A 15051-nucleotide genomic window follows, 5' to 3' on the forward strand; every position below is an offset into this window, starting at 1 on the left:
CTCAAGATGCTGAATACCCAACAGGAATAAAGGCCTTGGTGCCCCCAAACCTTGATTTGACTGAGTGTATCAGTCAGGATCAGTTAGGTTGAACTAGAGTAACAAGCAATCCCCAGGTCTCTTTATTTCTTCATTATGAACTATGTCTACAGGGGGTTAACAGGAGCTCTGTTTTCCATAACCACTTAGGGACTCAGGCTGCTGCAACTAGACATGTTGCCTCCTCAACTCTGAAGGCAGGAAATGAGGGTAGGGCAAATTGAGCACAAACTCTTAAAGCATTTACCTGGAAGTAACACACATCACTTTTGCTCTGATTTCATTGGCCAAAGCAAGTCACAAGGGGGCAGGGGAGTGCCATAGGTGCAATGTTGCCATGTGCCTGGAAGGAGAAGCAAAAATATTTGGTTACAGCACTAATAACTAATACACAGGGAATAGTATGTGCGCATATGTGTGAGGTGGATGTGTGTGTGTGCATTTGAGGTATGTGTTAATGCAATCAATTCTGCCTATTTCTAGAGCATTTCTCCCTTCTGGGGATACATATTTGAGATTTACACTCTAACGGGTTGTCATTCTTCCTACTACGCATGTTCAGAGATTTAGATTAGGGTGAAAGAAACCTAAGTTGAGGGAAGCATGGTGGGAGAGGTAAGTGACAATGGGGCAAACTCAGTAGAAATTAATGTGCAAATAGAAAAAGAATTCAGAAAAGGAAGGGACTCAGGGTATATATGTCACTAGGGGCCTGCCTAGTAAAGAAAACTACTAAAACAGCACAGCTTTGGCAGAAGCATTTCCTGCCTTCTTGCCATTTACTCCCACTCATCCTTCCTGGCTAAACTCAGGTGACACTCCAGGAAGCCTCTGATGATCTCTTGAGACTGAGCCCACCAATCGCATCATAGGAATGAGTCCGTCTGTCCCACCCACTGTGTAGTGGATGGGGACCATATCTTGTCCAGTGCCAGCTGCGGTCTGGGGTCTTGGAACAGAGGCAGAGAAACCAGCTGGAAGGCTGTTGCAGGAACCCAGGTGAGAAAAAAAATGATGGTCTCCATTAGGGTAGTGGGGATAGGGATAAAGAGAAGTATATATTGGAGAGATTTAGGGAATCAAATAACAGGAAGGGGCTGATTGGATGAGGGATGGGAAGGGGATTTCTAGAAGAACAGCAGGGCGGATGGTAGCACCAAGGGGCCCAGAGGAGGAGTAGGTTGCTAAATGAGGTCAGCAAGGACATTCCATTGGAGGCACCTGTGGGAGTGACCCACAAAGAGACCCAGGAAGCAGTGCATATAGGGACCTGGGGTTCAGGAGGGGAAAGTGGCTGTACCCAGATCCTAGATCTACCTCTTTTTTTTTTTTTCTAAGAACTTTTATTGAGATGTTTGACATACAATAAACTGCGTATATTTAAAGTATACAACTATTTTTTTCTTATTAGTAATGTATATATAGCAATCCCAATCTCCCAATTCATCCCACCCCAACTGCCGCCCCCTTGGTGTCCATATGTTTGTTCTCTACATCTGTGTCTCTGTTTCTGCCTTGCAAACCAGTTGATCTGTACTGTCTAACTGTATTCTGCATACATGCGTTACTATACGATATTTGTTTTTCTCTGACTCACTTCACTCTGTATGACAGTCTCTAGGTCTATCCATGTCTCTACAAATGTCCCAATTTCATTCCTTTTTATGGCTGAGTAATTTTCAATTGTATATATGTACCACATCTTCTTTATCCGTTTATCTGTTGATGGACATTTAGATTGCTTCCATGACCTGGCTTTTGTAAAATGTGCTGCAATGAACATTGGGGTGCATGTGTCTTTCTGAATTATGGTTTTCTCTGGGTATATGCCTAGCAGTGGGATTGCTGGGCCATATGGTAATTCTATTTTTAGTTTTTCAAGGAACCTCCATACTGTTCTCCATAGTGGCTGTATCAATTTACATTCCCATCAACAGTGCAAGAGGGTTCCCTTTTCTCCATATCCTCTCCAGCATTTATTGTTTGCAGATTTTCTGATGATGCCCATTCTAACCGGTGTGAGGTAATACCTCATTGTAGTTCTAGATCTACCTCTTGGTTAAACTTCAACATCAAATCCTCAAACAAGGTCATCATTTTTAAAAGGAGCTTGTAAGAAAAAGAGAAAAAAGAAAGAAAGAAAGAAAAAAGTAGGGAGTTAGGGGGAGGAAGCCACAGAAAATACGTGTGGTATAAAAATCGTGAAATTCCTGAACTATGAATCCTGCGAATCCAGTTAGAGGAGTGTAAAGGCTTCATGGAAAGAGCTAAGCCTCCCTAAAAGATTGGTTCAACGTCAACCAGTTTGTCTCCTTAACTTATTTGCATATGTTGCTCCCATTCCATCTCCTGCTGAGCAGGGACCTACTTGTCCCACCTGAGACCTGAACTTGATATCAACCCCTTTCATCTTTGAGGCTCCTTTTCCCTATATCTTTCTATGGGTGAGGGTCAAGCCCCATTTGCAGGAACTATGCAGTGCAGGGGGACAAATCCTCCAAACCCCCACCAGAGACCTCATTCTCCCCACTCAGCTATTGTGATTCAGAGGTGCCCTAAAGATTGCGAAGCTCTGCTTTAGAAGTCTGCAGGGGCTAGGGATAAGAAGGCTAGAGATAAAAAGGACACAGCTGTCCCCCATGGAGCTGGGAGAGGCATTCTTGGAAACACCTGCACTAAGGGAGCCAGTCATTCAAGGTCACGCTAGCCTCATTCCCGGGGAGGTGTTCTGTGTTCCCAACATTGCACTATTTATCTGCTAAACCAGGGAGGGGATTATCAGCTTACATCTCAGTCTTCTTGCCAATCTCTAGTATTGTCCTAATGGTGGCATGACTAGGCCATCACCCACAACCACCTGACATTTGGCCATCTCAAACCACAATAAAACTTGAATTTGAACATCCAGCCTTTGGAAAACAATCTAATTATTTATACGGAATCAAAGGCCTGTAAGACAGAAAATGTGCATTAAGGCAGAAAGAGGCCACAGGGAAGAAACAGATTGGCCATTCAAACAGCGATGTGCACTGGGCCAAGGGCACCTGAGTGAAGCAGCGGTGGGAACTCAGCAGGGCCTGCCCAGACCCACAGGCCCAAGAGGAGCCTCACAGCTGCTGGAAAAAGAAGGAAGAAGAACAACGAAGTACAGGAAGTCTGGAAGCACCCCCCTCCCCCGCCCAGAGGCCTGGCAGAGAGCTTGGGTTTATAAGCATACGCTGATCTCTGTAGAAAAGTCAGTGAGTAGGGCTTTTTGAAAATATCTCTGGGGCCCCTTGGCTGCGAGAGCCCTCTTTGGAGGCAGGCAGGTAAATTCCTTCATGTGGTATGCCAGAGGTGCCACTGCTGTCTGTGGCCACTCCTGGGACGTGGCCCCAACATCAACACTGACAGAAAACCTCAGGATTAGGGTTGCCAGATTTAGCAAATAAAAATACGTCCAGTTAAATTCAAAAGTCAGAGAACCAAATAATTTTTCAGTATCTGTATGTCCCATCTGCTACATGCCAGAGCAACCCTACTCAGGATTAGAGTCTGTACCCAAGGCCTGGGACCAGGGGAGTAGGTGGAGGGGTGGGGGGTTGGCCTGAAAGAAAGTTTCTGCCTGAGGCCCAGTAGTATCATCCTAAGACCAACCCTGTTTTTGAATACAGAGTAGAAATGGGCTTTTGTTAGTTTGGGGGTGGGGCCTAGTGAGAGACTATGTCCTCTAGTTTGCTTTTTAAATGTTTTTCCCTACAAAGGTGGGAACTACCAACATGCTGTTTTACATGTACTGGGTGGGGGTAGTTCAAGGAATGTATACAATAAAAGTATTGTAGTTTTGATAATTCCAAGTCTGGTTCCTATAGGAGATGGACTGTTTCTTAGGTCAGACCAATAAAATCCTGCTTAACCAGAAAAATTGTTCTTATTTAAGCAGGCATTTATTCACTGAGACCTGTAGAAGAAAAACGGTAGCTATTTACCTGATCAAGCAATCAAAAAGTATTTCTAAGCATAAAATCAGTAAATCCTTCTGCATGTCAACAACCCAAATCAAATTATAAATTCAGGGAAAATATTTACAAAACAAATGAAACAGAAAAGTGTTATGTAGTTGGAATGTACGAAAAAAGACACCCACAGGGGAAAAAAGGCAAAGAATGTGAACACTCACAAAAGAAGAGATACAAATGACCAATAAAGATATAAAAAGTCCAACCTCATTAATAATCATAGCAAGCTAACAGATCACAAAATGAAAATACAGTTGACTCAAATAATACAGGTTTGAACTGCACAGGTCCACTTAACCTGGATTTTTTTCAATAATAAGTACTACAGTATTATACCACTTGCAGCTGGTCAAATCTGAGGATGCAGAACCAGGAACACAGAGGAACCAAGGTTACAGAGGGCTGACTGCATTATACTGGAATTTTGGACTTCCCAGAGTGCCAGTGCCTTAATCCCCCTGTTGTTCAAAGATCAACTGTATTCAATTTTGCAAATACGTTTAACAGTTTTCTTTCTCAAGATATGCCACTGATGGGATCATAAACTCACATACCCATTTGGAAAGCAATTTCACATGCTTGTCAATAACCTTCAAAATGTTTATACTCTCTCAATAATCTCACTTCTAGGAAAGTGGTGCAAAAAATCAAGGTAAAAGGGTCTTCATGGAAGGCTTATTTATAACAACAAAATTAGAAACAACCTAAATGTCCAACATTAAAGAATGATTAATTCATAAGATATAAGCACAGAACATGATGCAACCATTATAATAACTTCATTAATTTAAAAATTAAACAAAGTTAATTATAGAAAAATAAGAATATACAAATAAACACAAAGAAAAATCTATAAAGAATCTGCAGTCCAGTGTTAATCACTGTTAATGTGGACCATATCTTTAAAAATCTTTTATGTCTTAATATTAAAATAGTGTTTTTGAAAAATATTTGGTAACATTGCAAAATATTTACCATACAAAGTCAAAAGAAAATAATCAGTATATATTGTATTATCAAGAATTTGTAAGTAAATATGCACAAAGATTGGAAGGGAATACATAAAAATATTAACGATGGGTCTTTGGATGGTTTTTGTTCTTTATACCTTTCTCCTAAAATTTCTACAATAAGTGGATATTATTCCTATAATTGAGAAATAGAAAATTATTTTTGAAAAAAGGCAAGTGGAACATTTTTGCCTTAAAGCGGGTCCATGAGAGAGCAGGAAAAAATAACGGTGATTAACAGAATGGCTTTGACCTTGCACACTGGAGCCGCTGTAGAGAACTTAAGGAAGCCATTGCTCCGTTCCCAGAGATTTTGATGGGATGGATTGAGCAGGGGGGCCTGAGCCTTATGCCCTTGGCAATATCTAGTCACTCTTGGGTGGGGGTATAATGTGCAGCCAGGCTGGGACGTGCTTGCACGAGCCATCACAAGTTTTCCCAGGAGTTTAGGCCACTGTGGTCTGGCAGGGGAGGAACTGCAGGACCTGATTTCAAGTCCCAAGTGGCCTCTGGCTGTGTGCTTTAGGTGAATCATTTAACTGCACCTTAGTGTATCTGTAAAATGGGAATATTTAATGCAAGATTTGGGTGTGTCTTCAAGGAGAGGATAAATGAGAAAGTGCTGTGTGAAATAGAAAGCATATAGAATGTGCTCTTTTTGAGACTGGAAAATTGATAGCGATTATCTTTGATCAATGAAATATCCTTGGCAACTCGGGAACCCATGCAAATAAACAGATTTGTTTCTAAGCTGTGTCAGTCTTGTAATTTGATTTGATTTGGAGATCCTGTAGGTAGGTGCTGTCAAATGTGGATACCTGGGGCAGTCCTAGCCTGAGGACTCATGGGCAGTGGACAGCAGCCAATAGATCTGAGTTGGTTCCCCGACCATTTGGTCATCTTGCTTTCAAAGGTGGCTGGTCTCAGGAAGCCAAAACTTTGTTCTCATGAAAATGTGCCTTTGCATTTTACACAAACACCCCCAAATGTTATCTTTTTTTCCTTCTCCTTCTCCTCCTCCTTGTCCTTCTTTTTAGTATTTATTTACTTATTTACTTGCTTACTTATTTATTTATTTAACTGCACCAGATCTTAGTTGCGGCATGCAAGATATTTAGGCGTGGCATGCAGGATCTAGTTCCTTGACCAGGGATCAAACCCGGGCATTGGAAGTATGGAGTTTTAATTTTTAACCACTGGACTACCAGGGAAGTCCCCAGAATGTCTACTTCTAAATAAATGTTCTTATCTAAATCATCTCCCTGGGAGATTATGTGGCCATTGCTTAAAATGTCTTAGTGATTCCTCTTTTGAGATTGCCTTTGTCTAAGCTACATTATTTTCGGAGTATTTTCAATCAGTGAATTTATTCTCCATCCTTGGAAGGGAAGCTTAATTTTAGAAAGCAGCCAAAAATATCTTTCAGAACCAAACCTGACAAGTTAGATGGTATTCAAGCCTAGGTAAGGCATTTTAGTTTTTAAGTGAAGAGGTCACTTGGAAGGTACACATGCGTGTCTGTCTTGCTACCCAGTGTATTCCCAGCACCCTGCACAGCACCTGGGGCCTAGAGAGTCAACAGATTCTTGTTGAACGGTGAACAGAGCCTGGCTCTCTACTGGGACCCAGAAACTAGCTCAAACGGTAAGTCTGAAAAAGTTTTTGAACAAAGCATCCTGTTTGGGATTAATAATTTCTAGCTTGTATGCTGACTAGAAATCTGTCCCTTTCTTTTGATTAGTATGCTATGGGAATACCTTATGCATTTGACTAAGGAGAAAATGATGCAGTTCCTTGCGCTTATTGGGGCTAATACTGGATTTAGTCTCCTAAGACAACACTAATCAGCAACACTGGACAAATCCAGGCATTTTTGGAATTATTTTTCATGCCAACCCAATCCACAAAACACGCAAACACGGTATTGTCAACAAGGACAATACTCAAAACATAACTCACTTTTTTCACACAAGAATTTCAAGACACTGACATTAATCCAGATTAAGACTTGCAAATGAGAGGAGGTCCACACCTCCACACACTAATGAATTTGAGGTGTGCAGAGTGAAGTAGCTGATAGCCAGGACTGAGAGCATCCGTGTGCCCGTCAGAACTCCTGGGTTGATTCGGCTCAGCTGTTAACTAGCTGTGTGGCCAGGGAGGGGTGGGGGTGGGAGTGGGGGGGGCGGGATTTCACACCTCCCTCCTTGGTCTTTATCCACACAGTGATCTCACCCTCTTAAAGCCAACAATCCTAAGAACAATGAAGGCGGACAGGAAGCCAGGAGAGCAGGTTGCTAACAGCAGGAACCCCGCTGGCGGCCGTGGAGGGAAAGCAAGGTGCTGCTGAGGTACCGGAGACTCTGGGGGCAGCAGAAGCCGAGACGAAGTCCCTGCTCTGAAGGAAAAAGAAAGCCAAAGACAGAGCTCAACTGCTCCTGGCAATGGAACCGTTTCCAAGAAGGGAACACATAGGTCATCTGAGGTCAAGTGCAGGGCACGCAGCCAGCCGCCAGGCGGGAAGGAAGCTGCAGCGAATGCCCGCCGGCTCTCCCAGGTCTTCACCTCCTGAACACAAGTCCCGCGCCAGCCCCTTTGCCAGGGCGCCCCGGGGACCTCAGAGGCTCCTTCCAGACCCCGGCCTTCTGGCTCTGGCCCCGCGGACGCAGCCTGCGCTGCGGCGCCGCGAAGAAGCAGGTAGAGTCGGCGAGCTGTGCGCGCGCGGCGGCGCCGGCCGGTTGTGTCTCGGCCCCTCGTGGCGCTCTACTGAAAACCTTAGACTCTAAAGCTTAGAGCCTGCCCGGCCCACTGCCGCCCTCCTCCAGCCTCACGGCCTCCCCTCCCCTAGACACACAGGACTCTTCCTTAGCTCCCTGCCTTTGCCCTTGGCGTTTACCCCAAAGCCATTCTCCCCACAACTCGTGCTCTGGAAATCCTGCGGTCGTTTAATGCCCAGCTCGAAGGCCATGTGACCCAGGAAGCTCCCGTAGCTGCAAGTAGCACCTGTTACCATCTGTCCTGCTTCACACTTAGGGTCATGTTGTCTCTCTCCATTTGGGACCACATTATATCCACTCCTCGCCATCCCATCGAGTGTCTTCCTTCCAAGGCCTGTACTGCACATCCTTGCTGTTCTGCCACCATCATACTCCTCACTTCGCCCTTCAAGGCTCAGCTCAGAGACAGACTGTGAAGGACTTTCCAGCTCTCAGCATCTCTCCACCCACACAGATGTGTTGGCTCCATTTTTTGAGTGGCTACTCTCTGTCCAGAAGTTTATCTCCAGTATTTCTGATCCTTGGAATGCCCTTGCAAAGTAGCTGCAGAGTTTGTTTCACTTTCAGAGGTAAGAAAAGAAGCTCAGAGAGGTTAAGAAAGTGTCTGAGTTGCACTGTTGGCTAGTGGCACAGCCAGAATTGGAACTCAGGTTTGTCTGATGCCCAAACCCCAGTCTTCTATCCATTCCATGAAGCTTCTTCATTCATAGGGCAAATATTTTGAGTATAAGACTGTAAGGACCTTGAAGATTATCTTTGTTTTCAATGCAAGAAACCTAAGGTGTCATGACTTGCCCAAAGTGACACAGCTTCTCCCTACCTGCTTTCCTCATTCCTCCCATCTGTCAACTGCAGGTGGTCCCTAGTACCAGGTAACATTTCCTAGAGTTCCCAGTTGCAAGCCATCTGACACAACTGCCCTGCAGCAGGGCCCCAAATTTGGCAAGAGAGAATGTTGCAATACACTCAGAGCCACAGCTGTACGTAATGATAAAATCCCAAACAACAGTCACTGAGTTTCTTTCTTGTGTAAAAGAAGTCTGAGGAGGGCAATCCACAGCTGCTGCTGCAGTTTTACCAAGTCAAGACTCAGGCTGCTTCTTTCTTCTGAAGTTCGCACCTCAAGGGGCACTCATGGTCTCTGGTGGCTACAGGATCACCCTGCAGGGGCACTGCCAGCAGAATCCAAGGGTTCACTGCCCATCTTCTATTTCTACCATTTACTCTAAGGATCTCACAATCACATAATCTAGTCCAGAGGTGGATAAGCTGCTCAGACCCTAGCTGGGAGCTGGCCTGGGACTTAGCAAATATGTAGCATGTAGCTGGGAGCATAAGGGGTAAGGGTGTAGGGGACATTTCATTGCTTAGTCCAAGGGGCCCTTCTCAAGCTCAGCCTACTTCTTTCCATTTGTTTAATATTTATGGAGCTACTCACTCCTATGTGCCAGGCACTGGAGAGACAAAGAGGAATAAGATTCATTGAGTCTAATAAAGAGACAAGGAAATAGGTCATTTTAGTGCTATGTGGCAAGTGCAACAATAAGATATATGCAAAAGGCACTCAACAGGAGCACAATGCTGGGCAAATGACCCAGCTGGGTGGAGGGAGGGTCCGCAAAGTCCTCCTGAAGGGGGTGCTTGCTGGTGAGACAGATATGAGAAATCTTAGGAGGGATGCTGCCAGCCCCAGATGATTGCCTGGATGTTGGGGATGAGTGAGAGGAGGAGCCAGACGCTCCCGGTTGTTGCAAGAATGATGGGAGAACACCGAAGGCTGGATCGTCTCACAGATGCCCAGCGCTTTCTTGCTTCAGAGCAGGTGGTCGATTCCCCAGTGTCGCCTTTTTTTCCATCGCTGCTCCCAAAGACGTGAATTTGGGCCCTTCTCACTTGCAGGGGTTTAACTCAGGTACCCTCAGAAGATGAAGTCCCTCTGACCCTGGCCTAATGAAATACAGGAGCACATTCTGCACCATGCAACCTCCAGGCCAGACCCAGCTGGAGTTTCCCAAGTGTCACCTGATGGTCCCTAGTGGAAGATTTGACTCTAGAAAACCCACCTGCAGTGAATATCTGCCACCATGTGAAGGATCACTCTTTGGAGAACTTCCTGTGTTTGGGATTTACACACCTTGGTTGGAGGTAGGGCCCACCCCCCACAGTGAAGATGAAGATTCAGATATTGTTTTTCCCAGACTCCCTTGCAGCTGCCTGGCATGTAACGCATGTGGCCTAGATTCTGGGATTGAGCTATCCCTACCAGAGTCAGGTCCCTGAGAACTTTCTGTGACAGCAACAGTTGCAAAGGGGGATCACATTCTCACCACAACTGTGGTGGACCCTCTGGGGCCTTGCAGATGACGGGCCCTGGGGCTTCATCAGGTTCACAGTAACTTGCTTCTTGTTGCAGTTTAGGACCATGGTGGAGTCTTTGGCTGTCATCAGTCCAGCAGGGGGTAAGCTAGGGCAAATGCAGGACTAGGAGAGCACAGCTTTGTTCAGAGGACAGCGAGTAAAACCATTGAGCTTGGACTTCCCTGGTGGTGCAGTGGTTAAGAATCCTCCTGCCAATGCAGGTGACCTGGGTTTGAGCCCTGCTCCAGGGAGATCCCACATGCTATGGAGCAACTAAGCCCCTGCGCCTGTGCACCACAACGGTTGAGCCCATGTGCCACAACTGCTGAAGCCCACGCACCTAGAGCCCGTGCTCCACAATAAGAGAAGCCACTGTAATGAGGAGCCCATGCACCACAATGAAGAGTAGCCCCTGCTCACCGCAACTAGAAAAAGTCCGTGTGCAGCAATGAAGACCCAATGCAGCCAATAAACAAATAAAAAAAAGAAAAAGAAAAAGAAACAAATTTAAAAATTTAAAAAAACCCATTGCGCTGGCACAGAGGAGTGTTCTTTCACAGGGACAGGGGAGACGAGCCCCTGTCCTGGTCATCATCTTGTAAGAGGCACCAACTTTTTTGAAAAATGAACTTCTATTTGGGAATAATTTTGGATTTATAGAAAAGTTTCAAAAATGTCACAGAGAGTTTCTATATATCCCTCACCCAGTTTTCCCTAGTGCTAACATCTTACATTACATGGTACATTTGTTAAAACTAAGAAGCTGACATGGTACATTACTATTACCCAAACTCCAGAGTTGATTTGCATTTCACTAGTTTTTCCACTAATATCTTTTTTCTATTCCAGGGTCCAATCCAGGATACCACTCTGCATTTAGACATCAACCTTTTTAAAGGAGAATATGAACATTATTAAAGGTGTTTTAGGAGAAAACCATCTGATAGCAATGGGCAGGTTGGTCCAGGAAGTGGGATAGGAAGGCATTTGTAAAGGCATTCCAGAACTTTCAAACTTCCAAATACACCCCGCTGCCCAGCATTTGAAGAGGCTCACCACCTTGAAGGTGCAGTTGCCAGGAAGAGGATACCTGGGCCACTGGAAGCATCTCTGTGCCTGCTCAGGGCCCCAGGGGCCAAAGGTGTATTTAGGATACACCTGGGAGCAGAAGAAAGAAAGAAAGGAAGAAAGGAAGAGAAAGAAAGAAAGAAAAAGCCGTCGTTGGGAATTCTCTGGGGATCCAGTGGTTAGGACTCTGGGCTTTCACTGCCAAGGGGCCCAGGTTCAATCCCTGGTTGGGGAACTAAGATTCTGAAAGCTTCATGGCATGCCAAAGAAAAAAAAAAAAAAAGATACACTTGGGAGCCTCTACCCAGCAGTGCTGGCAAGCTAGGAGGTCTTCCTGCCCAGGCAACCAAAGTGGGCTGTTAAACCCAGACAGGCAGCCAAAGAAATGCGTACTTGCCTTCTTTTCTTTTCTTTTCTTTTCTTTTCTTTTCCTTTCTTTTTTTTCTCTTCTCTTTTCTTCCTTTCTTTCAAATTCATGAAGCTACTTGATGCTTCAAGTTTGTTTATTTATTTATTTATTTTTGGCTGCATTGGGTCTTCATTGCTACACATGGGCTTTCTCTAGTTGTAGCGAGCAGGGGCTACTCTTCCTTGCTGTGCTTGGGCTTCTCAGTGCAGTGGCTTCTCTTGTTGCGGAGCACAGGCTCTAGGTGTGTGGGCTTCAGTAGGTGCAGCACTTGGGCTCAGTAGTTGTGTCACTCAGGCTCTAAGGCGCACAGGCTTCAGTAGTTGTGGTTTGTGGGCTCAGTGGTTGTGGCTCGCGGGCTTAGTTGTTCATCAACATGTGGGATCTTCCCAGACCAGGGCTCGAACCCGTGTCCCCTGCATTGGCAGGCAGAATCTTAACCACTGTGCCAGGGAAGTCCCTTGCCTTCTTTTCTGAAAATCTAGGCTTGTCTCCCTTACAAGGCAGCTTGATTTTGTGGAAAGAGAACAGGCTCTGGGGTCAGGATGGACAGGGTTTGAATCCTGGCTCCACCACTGATTGCAGGACCATGTGTGAGTTACTGAACGTCTCTGAGCTTCAGTTTCCTCACTGATAAAAACTGGGATATTAAACTTCCTTCATAAGATTATTGAGAGTATTGATTAACTTTTACAAAGTGTTCGGTAGGAGGCTGGCACACAGTAGGCATTCAATAGTTGGCTCCCTTGATAACACCAGGTGGGGGCTGGGCCTGTAGTTTTCTTGCGTGTCATCCTCAAAGTGCTTAATATTTGGAAAGTCATTCATACGTTGATGATTGTGATGTGGAGCTCACAAACCCAATGATCTCAGAAAGGGCAGATCATGACTTCAGCCTCAACACTCATTTATTTAGCAAGTCTCTATTAGTCATGCACTAAATATCAATAAATAGGTAAATGCCAGGCACTGTGCTAAGTGACTAAGATGATCTGTGTCAAGAATGGCAAAGCCCAGGAGGGAGAGACAACTTTATTCAGGTCTGATACATAGTTTGACATAGTTTAATAAGCAGAGGGCCTAAAGCACAAAGCCTGGCTACTTGTGTGAGGGAAAAGCCACATAGAAAAAGGAGGAGACTTGGGACTGGCAGGAATAGATAAGTCTTCCAGTAAAAAACAGTGGAAAAAAGGAGAGAGGGAGAGAGAGAGAGAAGCATTGCATTATTGCCAGGAGGATCTAAGAAACACAGATTGAATTCTGGAACCTAGGTTAGTCTTGGGGTTTATACAATGAGTGGTGGGAGATGAGGTTATAAAAACATGGCAGCTCGAATACTTCTGCACAGGAAGGGCAGCTATCTGGTGGCAGGGGTGGGGCCTGAGACGACTCGAAGCTGTTCTTTTGCATAGCAATCACAGGTTTTTAATATATGGTTCAATGGAGGTGTCTGGGGTAGAGACGATGACTGGCAGCAGTGATGGGCGGGGTTTGGGCGGGGCTTGGCGAGGGCGGAGGGGAGGCGTTCCAGCCACTCCTGGCGTGGCCATGCTGGGCAGGGAGCCCTGTGAGCGCCAGGACAGAGCAGATAGAGTGAATGAGTGCTGGCGAGTCAACCGCAGTATCCACTACACCTGCAACTAGAGTGAGGTGCAGAGAAGATTTGACAGATTTCAGAGATGAACAAGTAGACTTTGGTGAAAAAGGAGGGGACGATGAGAGCTGGAGGGGCAAAGATGACCCCAGAGCTTCTGATGAGTCAACTGGGTGAATGGAGAAGCAGGAGAAACAGGTTTTGTTGGCTGAGGTGGGGGTGGGGCTGAGAACTCTGTCTTGTACACATTGATGAGCGTAAGGGATGTCCAGGTAATGATATCCGGAGGTCGATACAGCTGTAGCTGTAGCTGTCTGTGATTTGCTTCAAAATCATCTGAAAATGGTGGGTAGGCTATAGGTGAAACAAAATTGGCTTTGAGTAGATAACTGAAGTGGCTGAAAAAGTAAAAATTAGCTCATGCTAAGGGGGAAAAAAAGCTTCCCTGCCATTTATCGGGCTGGGAAGACAGACATAGGTAAGACTAGCTACAAAGTTACCATGAAACAATATTCCTCCCAAGAGCACAAAGCAGCTAAGGTGTCATAACCGCCCCCTTCTTGGTGTGACTACTGCTTTCTGACTCACTGTGAAACCTTGTTCTCGAAAATGGTAGACCATCAGAAACTTAGCTGTTTCAAATTTTACCAGTAAAAATGAAACATTCTGTTGCCAGGAGGATCTAAGTCACTTTGATATAGGGAAGCAGCCTCGATTTGCAACCCAGGTTCAGAGCTTCAGATAATGGGCTTCTGAACACAACATTCCATGTTTATCTTAACGTTGCACTTCCTAAAGAAATGAACCTGGGTCTGCTGTGCAGTTCAGACCAGATGTTGACTCCTGCTTTGCTTCATTTAAATTTTACCTAAAGTCTATCCTTACCCTAAGTGCTATAACTCTGCCTGTTTGACGAGACACCCCATAGTTTCTCTAGCATGTGGTCTCCTTCATTTCAATGAGTTAATCGGATTTTGTCAAAATACAGGTCTGTTCCGAGTGATCTTAGGCTGATTATGATATGAGCAACAGGGATACGGGAATTCTCTATGCTATTCTCTCTGCTATTGCAAATGATCCACATTTTCCATAGCATTTCCAAGTTTTTAGAAAGTCCTCACCGCATGTTAATAGTGTGCGCCACGACAGTGTTTGAGATCTGTGCAAGGCAGAATGATTCCCCCCTCCCCAAAACGTCCACAACCCAATCCCTGGCACCAATGAATGTTAGCTCAGTAGCAAAAGGGACTTGGCAGATGTAGTTAAGGCTAAAGACCTTGAGATGGGAGAGTATTCTGGATGATCTAGATGAGCCCGATGTAATCAAGTGGGCCCTTAAAAGCAAAGAACCTTTTCTGGCTGTGGTCAGAGAGCGATGTGATGATAGAAGAAGAGTCAGAGATGCCAACATTGCTGGCTTTAAAGAGGAAGGGGCCACAAGCCAAGGAATGTGGGCAGCCTTTAGAAGACAGAAAAGGTAAGGGAACAAATTCTCCTCTAGAACCTCCAGAAAGGAATGCAGCCAGGTTGATAATTTGATTTTAACCCAATGAGACCCATGGTAGAGTTCTGACCTACAGAACTGTGAGATAATAAGTCTGTACTGCTTTAAGTCACCTTTACAGTCATTTGGTAATTTGATATGGCAGCAGTAGAGAACAAATAGGAGACCACCCAAAGTAGTGAACTCCTAAAGACAGAAATGAGCTAAGGGTGCCTGGGGCGACACCAGCACTTCAGAAGAGAGGGAAAAAAGGTGAGTCAGAAAGGGAGACACCAAGTAGTGGAAAAGCCAGAAGAG

The sequence above is a fragment of the Hippopotamus amphibius genome, chromosome 7 (assembly GCF_030028045.1).
Source record: "Hippopotamus amphibius kiboko isolate mHipAmp2 chromosome 7, mHipAmp2.hap2, whole genome shotgun sequence".
Taxonomy (NCBI): domain Eukaryota; kingdom Metazoa; phylum Chordata; class Mammalia; order Artiodactyla; family Hippopotamidae; genus Hippopotamus; species Hippopotamus amphibius.